This window comes from Microtus ochrogaster, chromosome 8, assembly GCF_000317375.1.
Source record: "Microtus ochrogaster isolate Prairie Vole_2 chromosome 8, MicOch1.0, whole genome shotgun sequence".
In the NCBI taxonomy this organism is placed as follows: Eukaryota; Metazoa; Chordata; class Mammalia; order Rodentia; family Cricetidae; genus Microtus; species Microtus ochrogaster.
In genome coordinates this window covers 22,767,718-22,780,625 of record NC_022015.1, presented here as the reverse complement: position 1 = coordinate 22,780,625, position 12,908 = coordinate 22,767,718, and positions in this window count along the sequence as shown.

The following is a 12,908-nucleotide window of genomic DNA, read 5'->3' as shown; positions in this document are numbered from 1 at the left end:
AAAAAGAGTGTACTGCTCTTCCAGAGGACTGGAATTCTGTTCCCAACACCCACTTTGGGCAGCTCACAATTGCCAGCTACGGTCAATCTGATGCCCTCTTCTGGCCTCTGCAATTACCCATGCTCACATTGACAGATACACATACACATCAATAAAAACAAATCTTTAAAAAAGGAGTACACAAAGTTTTCAGAGAAAGGGAGGAACAAGAATAGTCACCTGTAAAAAAAACAAAAAAACAACAAAAAAAACCCCAAAACAAAACAAAACAAAACAAAAAAAAAAAGAATAGTCACCTGTACAGACAATGCTCGAGCCGGGTCTAAACCAAGAAACAGGGTTGGGCTGCATCTGAACCACACTTTCCCAGTCATGCCCTTTCTCATAGCCTGATGTCTTTGGTGATGGGTGCATTTGTGCTTAAGTACATTTGCTTTATGGGCACCTTCCCTGGGGACCCTCTGTGAACACAGGTGCTGGGTGTTCAGAAGGTCACAGTTTGGGACTTGGTCACATGAACACCTTTAGCTGAAGCGGAGCGGTGGAATATTTGTCTCCTGGGAATGGTGAGATTCTCTCTTCTCACCCAGGAGGCTTCCAAGGCTAATGCTGTTTGTGATGATTTGATGACCATTCATGTGGTAACTTTATATTTGTTAATTGCCTGTGAGTCAACAACTCTACAAGGAGAAAGCAGTTTACTCCCTGGCCTGCGCGCTTTCAAGTTTATTTGTTTCAAGAAGGAGCAGCCCGGAGAAGCCTCTTCAAAGTCTTCCACCTCCAGAAGGGAAACCCATGCGTGTCCTCATCACTGATGTACATAACAAGCAAGAACGCCGAGACAGAATGGCTCTAGCGAGGAGCCAATGGGGAGCGCTGATGAGAGAGGAGGCAAGTGAGGGCACGTTGAGGTGTTTGTTCAGAGTGAAGTGTGAGTACTCATAAATCTGTGAAGTCGGTGGGGCAGGAACATAATTAGGGATCTTGATAAGTTAAGACCAACTATCAGAAAACAAAAGCACAATATGTAAGCGTCAAGCAAGCAATGAGTTTGGCTAATCCATTAGAAGACAGGAGAAGAGAAGAAAGTCACAAAAGTTTAACAGATGGCAAAAAAAAAAAAAAAACCAAGAGTAAAACAAAAGAGCAGAAATAAATCCTGAAGTAACTGTAATTATAATATATTTACATCACCATCGAGACAGGAGAACCCAGATGGGATACGGAAGATAAGAACCAGCAACATCTTGTTAGAAAGATAAGAGTGAGGGTAGATAAGAATTCCACTGGGATATTAACGAAAGGACAAAAAATACATAGCAGGCAAACTGGAACCAAAGGAAGCTGGAATAGCAATATTCTTATCTGATAAAATCAAATCAAAACTCACATAGGGTTAAAGAGCTGCATCCCATACATAGCAATGTAATAATAATGTCTAGTCATGACAAACACAAAGAAACTTGATAATACTACTTTAAAACACTAAAGTGATAAAATTCTGGAAAGAATTAGACAAGTCAGCAATTACAGACAGAATCTTAAAGCTGTGTTCTCAAACTGATGGGTTAAGTAGACTAAAGGTGAGCCAATGCTAAAACATCCTTGAATAATATCGTGAGTCTAGAAACGGGTGAATAAGTATGAGATTTTGTTTTGTTTTGAGACAGGGTTTCTCTGTGTAGCCCTGGCCATTCTGAAACTTGCTCCGTATATCAGGCTGGCTTTGAACTCAGAGATTTCCCTGCTTTTGCCTCCCAAGTGTTGGGATTAAATGCTTGAGCCACCATTGCACAACTCTAAGTATGAGATTTTATGCTCTACAAACTGGAGAAGTACCTTGTGTTCTGAGACTGCGCTGTTCACCCCAGCTCACAAGACTCCAAGGCATCTTACATAGCACAAGAAATCCTAGTCAATGCAGAATATGTTCTCCAATAACAAGGCAATCAAATAAAGACTCTGTGTCAGAGAAATAATGAAAAAATAGCCCAAATATCTGGAACCAAATTAACCCAAGTTAAAACAAGAGTCATGAGAGAAATTATGAAACAGAAAATAGAAAATCTAAAAAAAAATGTAATACTAATACACCTAAGATAGTACCCCAAGGATGGTGAGGATTACTCTTAAAAGCATTTGTTTGAAAATGAGGAAGATGGAAGACAAGAAAAGATTTAAATGGAGAGGTTGAAAGAGAAGGAGTAAACACAGAGAGGCAAAGAGAGAGAGACAGTAACGTGTGATGGGTGGCATAGTCCTAGAAAAGCCAGGAGCCTGGAGTCTGGTATTTAGAAAATGAGGATGAGAGGGTCATCCTCCTCCTATAACAGCATTAGCAAAAAGACAAAATAAATACTACAGACACAGAACAAAGGAGAAGGAAGTATAATAATACAGCTAAAAAATACTATATAGACTATTAGAAAAAATAACCAACCCTAGATTTTTTTTTCTACTAAAACTACAGGACATGGAGTTTTCCAGGAGACTTAGGCTTTCTGGAAAATCAAGAACTGCCAGAACTGATGAAAGAGACACTGTAGCACATTGAATAGGCCAGTGAGCTATCATAAAATGAAGACAGCAGGAAAAGGCTTTTCTCCCCCAAAACCAATGGTTTTGTAGGTGAGTTTATGCAACCTGGGGCTGGAGGGCTGGCTCGGTGGTTAAGAGCACTTGCTGCTCTTGCAGAGGACCTGGTTTCAATTTCCAGCACTACATTGTGGCTCATAACCATCTGTAACTCCAGTTCCAAGGGATCCAATGCCCTCTTCTACCATCTGAAGGCACCAGGGGCACAGCATACACGCAGACAAATCACTCATATATGCAAGATAAAAGTAAATGCATTAAAAACATACAACTCTGGGACATCCAAATGGTGAAAACTTTAGAAGTCATTCTGTAAAACCTGTTGCTGATTCCAAGTTCTGTTAGGGGCAGTCAGATAAAGGCATCTTGGAAATATTAGCTATATACATCACACCTACCTAGCTACATACATAGATACATATACATGTGAAAGGAATAGATGATCCTAGACAGTCCAGCCTAGAAAAGAAAAGATGGTCGAACCCCAGAGAATGTATTACTATTAAATTCAAAAAGAAAAAGTCAGCAGATTGTCTTAGGAGAAGTTTGAAAATAGAGCTAGGGCAACAGTAGTTAGTAAAGTGTTCAACATACAAACATGAAGACCTGTGTTTGTATCCCCAGCACCCAAATAAGCATGGGGAACACTTCTTTAATGCCAGCAAGCTTGGGAGGCAGAGACTGGAGGGTCCCTATACCTACCAGCTAGGCAGCCTAGCCAAACCAGTGAACTCTGGGATTAGGGAGAGACCCTCCTTCAAATAATAAGGTGGAGGCAGATTGGAGAGATCTCCCAATGTTGATCTCTTTCCTCCACATGCACACATACAAACACACAGGTCATCCACAGGTACATATACACACATATAAAACACACATATACTACACACTCACAAGAAGATGTTTGAAAAGTATTTTGTAAAGTTTGATGCCAACTTTGCAAAATAAAATCTTATAGAAATTCATGTCCTTCTAGTGGGGTAAAGATGAAAATTTATGTCCCCAGCTTACAGCAGACAAGAAGAATTTGGCTTTGTACTAGTTTTCCTTAAGGAACATATGTTGCTGCCACCACTGCCGCCACTGTGAACATGTTTAAGAAGGGCCTGGTCAGCTCCGTGGGATGAAAGCAAAATAAACAATGATGGTTTGGTGATTGAGAGGGGGGCATTTGCTGATGCCGTGACATAAACACAGACCTGGCTTAATCAACAGAAGATTGGCACAAGGAGCTCAGGGAATTTGCAGGAGACAGCCCAACTCTGAAAACCCAGTCGCATCTCCCAACACCACCAGAGAAAGCAGAAACCACAGTGTAAAACACGGCGCCATAGTGATGGCAAGAAAACTTCAAACGCTGTCGAGGCTTCACAGAGGGTCCTTGCTGCTATGCCTCTGTGAGGAGAGGATTTTAAGAAAACAGCAGCAAGCTGAGAGCCACTCCATGCTTGTGAAAGGGAGGCTTTGGCATTTAAAAAACTTTAATTTCCTTCAAAACAAATCCATAATTTCAGTGGATTAAAAAAAAAACAACAGTGGATACCTTTGGAAGAACATGGAAAAGTTAGTCAATATACAAAAAGTATAGGTTCAGGAATAGTTCTATTACCTTGACATAAGGTGGGGAAAAAAAATCAACCTTCCACTCCCAGAACCCAGATCTGTACTAAAACAGTACAGAACTACAGGAAGAAAAAAAGATATCTTGTTATAAAACCAGAAATAAGCCCACAGAACAGAAACAAGTGAGAGACGTAGTCTTTAAATAACTTGATCAAAGGTCAACGGATAATGGGGTGGGGGAATGAGTTAACTGGAAGTGTTGAGAAGATGGACCCACTCACTATAGAGAGGAGAAGAAACCCAAGCCATGGCTTACACAACGTACGAAGTGACCTTGGATGGATGGAAAATCAGTCTGGATCGCCAAGAGGGAAGAGCAGACTTGGAGCTAAGACTGGCTTCTTTAGCAGAACACCAGGTGACCTAAACCTGCTGGCCTGGTGACCTAGATCAATCAGTGGGCTCCAGGATTAGAGACCCTCTCCCCCCAAATAAGGGGGAGACAATTGAAGACATCTCTCAAGGCTGACCTCTTCCCTCTACGTGCAAACAATGACTGACAGTTGTGATATACATACTACACCTGTTTGTAAAAGGACAGTCTGGAGAGATAGTAAAGTGTTCACTGTACAGGTATGAGGACTTGAACTCCTGTCCCAGAGCCCACATGAAAAAAAAAAAACAGGTATGGGACAAACTTGCAATGCCAGGACTGAGGCAGAAACAGGCAGACCCCTGGGGCTTGCTGGACAGCCAGCCTACTCAATCAGGATGCCTTCGGCCAACATGCTTTCACACACCGACACAAGCACACACGAACATACAAATGGCAATGAAAACAAAGTTATCACATAGCTGAGGGCTTGGGGAAGCACTTGGCAATTTCCTGGGCCAGTGTAAGATCTGGGAATAAAACAAACCTGTCAACCCAGTGCTCAGAAAGCTGAGGCAGGGGGACAGCGAGTAGAAACAAGTCTGGGCTGTATAGTAAGACCTGCTTCACTGAAAACAAAAACACCAACAACCAACAATCATACTCCCAGATGAAAGCCATCAAAGACCAAATAACTAGTATGCTAAGGAATCTGCCAGGAGTCGAGAAAAAGAAAAGGCTTCTAGACAGTTACGGACAAACGCTATGGATAGCAGCTCACAGGAGAGAAATGTGAACGGCCACACACCCAATGACGAGGTTCCCAGACTCAGTAATGTTCAGAGAGGGTCAAATTAAACAGGAACGAGATAAAATTCTCTACATACTTCAACTGACAAAATTATATCTAACTTCTATTCAGGGGGCCGGCGGTGTGTTTGGCTAACAGGAGCCTTTTGTACTTTGTGGGGGGAAGGAATGGATTCAGCATCAAGGGGGAATAACTGGGTCAGGGTTATCTAAGAACCCTGCTTGTGGACAGTCTCAGAAGAAGAGTCTGGTCCAAAGGAGGGCACGGATGCAAATGCTTGCTGCCTACCACCTATGCCATGAAGAAATGGAGTCATGTGTTTCCATCAGAGAGAACATGGTTAAATAAGCCATTGATGGAGTCAGGGAGATGGCTCAGCAAGTAAGAGGGCTTGCCACCAAACTTGAGTTTGCTGTTCGGGACCCATGAGGTAGAAGGAGGAAACTGGTTCATGAAGATGAATATGAAAGAGGGGAAAATGTGGACCTATGGGTAAGGCACGAGCCGCAGGAGCATAAGGACCTGGATTTGGGCTCCCAGGATCTATTTAAAGACGGTCCTGCTGTAGAAGGTGGCTGTAATCAGCCTTTGGCAAGATGGGAGGTGGAGGCTGGAAAACCTCCAGGAGCTCATGGGCATGCTAGCCTGGCACATGCAGCACTGAGCCAAAGACCCTGGCTCAAATCAAACGGAAGGCGAGGACTGCCCCCGCAAGGTTGTTCTTTGACCTCCAGATGTGGACTGTGGCATGCATATGCCTGTACATAGACATAGGTACAGAGAGATAACAAAATTAGGAAATTAAGAGAAAAAAAATAGAGTTTCAGTTCAAGGCCACCAATGTAAATTAGAATATAAGCATATCTACAAAATCATGTTTTCATGGGAATGCCTACAAATTTCAGGCTCTATATTAAGTGTGTTAGGCCTGTGTGGATTGTGAGGGGCAAGGAGGTCAATCTGATCGCCTGCCTGATGATGGCATTGAGCCATGAATGAGCCCAGGAATAGGATAAATCCCCTGCCTCTGGAATCCTCAACATCAGGCAGAACAACAGCTTCTACAGTCTGTCCATACACATTCCAGTGTTTGCCACCAAACACAAACAACTTGCACCAAGAGGTTTCTAAACTTCGGAGTTCCTGTTGAAACAAAGCATTCTGTTTCTGGTTGCTGCAACTCGGAGGAAGCGGGCTGTCTGTGTCCTTCACAGAAAGGAGTCCAGGCTGGTGCTCATCACCTGCTCCGAACACCTGGCTTTGCTTGGCCCTCCCATTGTAGCCTACAGGAAAATTCCAGGGACAAGGTCTGTTTTCAGAATCAGGGCTTCTGAGCCGGCACCCCCACCCCCACCTGTGTGGTGCCTGCGCTGACTGCTAACTCTGATTGATGCTTTGCTTCCCGTTGGGCTGATCAATTATGGTAGCAACTTTATGGGCTGATATCTGACCCCCTGGCAATCCCAGCTGGCAAATATAGGTTGTCACAGGTAACCAGCTCCACAGACAATGTCCAGGGTTCGCAGGTAATAACTTCTGAAGATTTATTCTTTTTCATTAAGAGTCTGTTAGATCCCTTAAATTAGATTTTATTTTTTAGCACGGTATAAAGTAGATTATATGAATTCCAGAGACTTTGTCTTCAGAAGGATAAACCTCTCCTAAATTAAAAAAAAAATTGCTTGTGCCTATGATGAGCTAGCTCATTTAATGTCTGCCGCTAGTGTAGACAGAGCTTCTTGGTGGATTGGCTTTGTTTTCCTATAATTCTGGGATGTAATGCCCATCCCCTCCCCACCCCGCAATGTGGTCCCTGGAGGGGGAGCTTTTACTTTACTGTAACCCTACGCTCTCCACGCTGCGGAGCTCAGTTCCAGTTAAGACTTGGTCCCGTGAAGACGCTACATCTGGAAAACATCCTTTCTTCCATAAATGTTCATGAACTCAAAGCCTATTAACCGTTCCCCAAGCAGTCTTTATTTCCCTCCCTCATCAATTTCTGTTATATCAACATGTCTAACCATAACACTACTGTGGAAGGTTGTAATTCTAGGTCCTGGGCAGACTTCCTGATTGCTCACCTCACCACCGTTGCGGGTGCCTGTGGAACTTGTTGTCATGGGGCCGAGTGTCTCGGAAGAACCCAGCATTCTTCCTGTGGGTTTGGAGCTGCTTCCGCCTCTGCTGTGCCAAGTGTGTAGTAGATGTGGTTGCTCAGCAAGTTGCTGCTTCCCAAAATAGCTGAAATAGACCATGAAGGTAAAATGCTCCCTCTAGCAAGAATTTAAAGCTTTGTGACGTCTCAAGGGCCAAGGAGGTCAGGGGGCATGGTAGAGCAAACCTGTGTGCTCTCCTGACCTTTGCTAGACTCTTTACAGAATCTTGAGAGTTCCTAGTCCCCTTAGCATAAGGCCATTTTTTGAGTCTAATCATATTTACAAAATGAATGTCTGTGTTGGAAGGACAACTTTTCTTCTAATTAGTTGAACGGCCTTGAAGAGATGAATCCATTTACCTAAGATAAAGTTCCTCCGCCGGAGGCTTCTTCTTACCCACTAAGTGTTGGTGAAGTAGGTTCTCAGTGTGAGGTGCCCTTTATAGGCACTGGGAAGAGTGCTGTCGATAAGAGGGGCAAGGTCAAGTCCATGGTGAAACATGCAATCTCTGTGCAATTTTAAAGTAAATTGAAAAGCTGAATATAAATGTGGCGCAGTAGCATAGAACGCTCTGTAGAGGAGTTATAAAATTTACTCGATAAATGGTACCAGGCTCAGTCGTGGGAAATCTAGAGTTCTGTACTTCCTGGCATATAGCATGCCCAGAGAATAAAGGGCTGTGACCTTGGAAGGGGGATACTAGCAAACCTGAAGAAGATATTGGGAGAAAAGTACATGTGGGCGTTGGCATCCTGAGGAAGAGACTGGGTACTGAAGTGGAGGTAGGCACAGCTACATGTCTGAAGCTCAGACTTCTCGCTGGGGCCTCCCCTCCCGCCCTACCCACATCACTCTATGTAGAAACAACATGGAGTTCACTGGTCCCAACAGGGGCCTTAGCAGCGTCTCTCTGTCTGTGAGCACACTTGGGCCCAGCCCTGTAGGCAAGGAGAGAAGGAACATTCCGAGCCAGGTCTCTTCCTTCTGTATTTTGTCTCCCCACATTGACTTGTTTAGAATCTTGGGTAGCCCACTCCCTCTGCTCCAGCCTCTGGGCCTGCCGTAGTAAACACCGGTGGCTGCTCCAAGGAAAGCATTTGCTTCTAAAGTCAAGGTAGTTCTCCCTTCTCCACCATCAACGGTCCTCGTGCTCCGGAAACAGAAGAAATCGCTCTGAGGGTGAGGAATCAACCAGGGCTGGCCTTTCTCTAAGGCTTCAGATTTGTCTGTCCAGGGCTTGGCTTCCTCCCCGCGTTATACGGAAGCTTGGCTCGGTGCTCCTGCTGCAGAAACCACACGGTATGTAGCCTCTTGACGGACGGAGACTATCTCTGGTGCTAGACTTTGCGGTCCGTTTTGGAAGAGACTGTGAGCTGTGATTGAAAGGCACATAGAAGAAAGGAAAATATAAGCGGTGTGGCTGAACAAGTCAGCAGAAATCAAGCCCGAATTTGTGAACGACTTAGTAGCACGAAAGCCAAGTGATTGGAAATAAATCAAAATGACTGAACACATTTTCACTTTATCCTTGTTTAAATATTTGTTACATCCATTGCAGTACAGTGGATTATTGACCTTTTCCAGGGGACGTTGATTCTCGGGCTGCCGGCTTTTGTTTCCCTAAAGCAAGTAATCTCTTGAACTCCCTGGCACCGCCTTTGGCTACGGCGCTTACAGGGTAGCAATGTTGGGGAGACTAATGCGTTCCGCAGCGGCCAATGGGGCCTAAGCTGGCCAGCTAGCTCTGTGAGCCTCGAAAGCCAGGCAGGCCAATACAAACACATGGATTCTCCTGAACTCATTAAAAGAGGTTTGGTTGGTTTAGAGTGAATTCCAGTGATTGTTCTGGAAAGCACAGCCAGGTCTCACAGCTCTGCTCAGCTCTCTCACAATAATACACTGGAAGCAAGCATGCCCTTTCAAAGAGAAACAAAACCTAGCATTGACTTCCTGCAGGAATTTGATAGGATGTGGATTTGAAAACATTAGGGCACGAAGCTTTCAGGTTGGGGTATGTTGACATGGACCTGGGGTACGAACAAGGTAAATTCATTAGCTAGATTGTGTTTCAAGCCGGAAGGATGGCTGCCACGCACACGGTCTAACAGCTCCATAGCCTCCAGCCACGCGGACTCCTTGATGCAGCTGTCAGAATCCAAGTCAAGTTGCGGCACGACTGACCCCTCCATATCTAATAGAATGTCAGCTCCTAGTTAGTTTATCCTCGCGGGCTTCTTTCTTTCTTTCTTTTTTTAAACAGTGTTTGCTGACACACAGCCTTCATTAAGCCCCCACAGACGCAGATAATAGCAGGAAACACTGCCCAGATAAACCCAATATGGGGAGAACGAGACTCAGTCAATTAAATCATTAACAGATATTTGAAATGCCTTTATAATGGGGCTCCCCTGTAGCCCGCACACAAAAATAAAAGAACACATCTTATCTCGCTCCTCGCTTCATGTTGGGGCCAAAAGATTCTCTCTTGAACTCCCTGTGTTTATAGATGGCAAGGACGAGGTTTATTTGAACTGGCTTTGTTTTGAGTTTATGTGGGTTTTTCCTCTCTAGTGCACAGCCTTTGAGTGTCTGCATCTCTGGGCCTGGTTTCTCCTTTCTGTAGCCACACCAGAGTTTATCAGCGCTCATTTCTGGATAGCGTTAATGCCGCAGTCACTTCCTGTCTGCAAAACAATCCGAACATTCACCAGAGTTCTGGGGGTTACAGGCCATGTGGGGATTTTTACCTGAAATGGCTGAAATAAAATAAAATAAAAACAACTCCACGATGTTCATGCTGTTTGGAGAGCAATGGTCTTGTAAGTTAAACACATACCCATCCAACACATAGGAAGGAAAAAAAACGACCCTGTGGTCTGAACAAGGGCAGCTAGCTGTTGAGAGGCAAGCCTGGCATCTTCTCTGCCTTTGTCTAGGGATAGTGGGGCAGTCAGCGCCATGGGAAGGGGTCAGCCAGGTCAGTGGTCCTCTCGCTTGTTTCAAGTGTCAGAACATTGAGAGGGCTCATGGTGTATACCGCTGTCCTAGCTGCAGAACTCCTGATTGGGTTGAGCACGGGTAGGGAGAGCCCTGGGAATGTATATTCAACAGATTCCTGGGTGATTCTGCTGCATGCAGGCCCCGGGAATGCATCCTCAGCACCAGTGACAGAGGATGAGAAGCACGAGGGGCTTTGTCAGCTGAGGGCAAAGGGAAGAGGGATCAAAGTGGCAGGCTTTATTTCTCTTGTCTCATTTAAGAGAGAAAACATCTTAAGGACAATTCAGTAGTTATCCCCTCCTCCACATTTACCCATTTGTGGTTTCTGTTACCTGAGTTCATGATCTGAAAAGATGAAATGAAAGTTCTAGAAGCGCTCTGTGAGCTTGTAAACTGCACGTCCTTCTGAGTCACATGATGAAATCTCACAGTATCCCTCTCCGTGCCCAGGACACACATCCTCCCATTGTGTAGTGTGCCCATGCCTCATACACTGCTACCCTGTGAGTCACCTAAAAGCTGCCTGGGATATCAGATCAGCTGTCATGATGTCATAGTGCTCTGTGTTCGGGCCACTCTCATTTTTTATGAAGCACAAAGCAGTGTGGGTATGTTGGGAAAGAAGCCATAAAGGGGTTCTGTTATGAGGAAAGGGGGAAAACTATACGTAGAAGTTGCTGAGGTCTGTAGCACAATGAGAGAGGGGGGCTATATACATATAACTTCTATTATTGTTTATTGTAGTAATTGATTAATTTTGTTACTGGCTACTGTTACTAATCCCTTAGAGCACATACTTTGCAAATTAAACTATACAAAGGAAAAACACATTATAGGTAGGATTGGCACTGTGTGCGGGTTCAGCCATTTACTGTGTATCTTAGGCTGTATTCACAGGGATAGCAGAAAACTAGCTAAATTTTGTTGTCTTGAATGAGAACCCAGGCATCCCAAGACTTATAGAATAGAAAAGGAAATTACCATACAAGTGAATTCCCTTAGCTTCTTGGACCTTGTGCTGCAAGAGGAGTCTTATTCCCTGGAGCAGAATTCTCTAGAAGTAAATAGAACCTAAGTAAGGGAGAGGCCACTGTTGTGCTTGCTTGAGGCATCTTGCCCTAGGACCTGGTGTTGGCGTTGCCTCATTTTCTCTATCTCTTTTCCTTGGGGGCAGGGGAGGTTGGGAAACGCTGAGGACTTGAACCTTGGGCCTCTCAACATACGCAGGAAACTCCCCCTGGCTACCGCTGCAGCCCTTATTCTCTCCCGAGTCTGTGACTTCACATCCCAGCTTCTCTGTGCTTCTTTCTCCTGCTTCGTTCTACACCTCCCTCCTCAGAAGAAATCGCTCGTGTTCTGCAGACCAGCTGACTTCCCAGGATACGTTCTCACAGCCCATTCTTACAATTTACCTATCTTCTAGTTAGCGAGTTTTGTTTCTAGTTTTTTATCTTTCTCTCATCTATTACATCCTGACCACAGTTTCCCCTCCTTTGCCTCCCCTCATTCTCTCTCTCTGTCTCATCCACGCTCCCTCTCTGCTTTCCCTCAGTAAAGAGCAGGCCTCCCAGGGATATCAACCAAACATGACTTTTTTTTAAAATGTCTGACAGTATATAGATTTAATATCTGGCTTCATTTGTAGACGCCGTCACCAGGATCTTTTGCTATGCCTCAAACACACTTTAAATACAAATCTGTCCAGGTCGCACAAAACAAACCAGTGTCTTGGAGTATCAATCCTCGGTCATTAAAAACTGCTTCTGAACTGGATTTATGATCAAGGCAAAATCTTACCAGGACTTGTTTCTAAATGGGAAGATGACAGGCAAGGCCACACACAATGGAGAAAGTGACAGAGTGCCTATCACTTCCCAACCATCTTTCTAAACCTGGAATGGGGAGCAACTGGGGACCACCAGACACAGGGGGTGTGCTCAGCGGCTTCCCAAACTGGAGTCTGTCCCCATGAATTATTCTTTTGGAGAAGTTTGAAAAGAATTTATAGAATGTAAATTATTCAACATCTCTAACAATCCAAAACATTGGAGCAAGCGTCGGGAAAGCATATTCTGAAGTTTCAGTTGAATATTGGATCCGGCTATAGATAAAATTGCAGGTGTTCCAGCCCGAGGCTTAGAAGTTGGGACGGGAGGGGAGAATCAGATTAGCTCGGGGGAAGCTTTTCCTGTGTGTCCTCTTTTGCTGTGGTGAAACTCTCACCAAAATCAACTCGGGGAGGAAACAGCTGATTTCATTTTGCAATTCCAGGTTACAGTTCGTCACTGAGGGAAGTCGGGGCAGGAACTTACGGTAGGAACCGGGAGGCAGGAACTGAAATAATCCGTGGAGGAATGCTGCCCACTGGCTCGCTTTTCAGGGCTTGCTCAGCTTGCCTGCCCCAACTCTG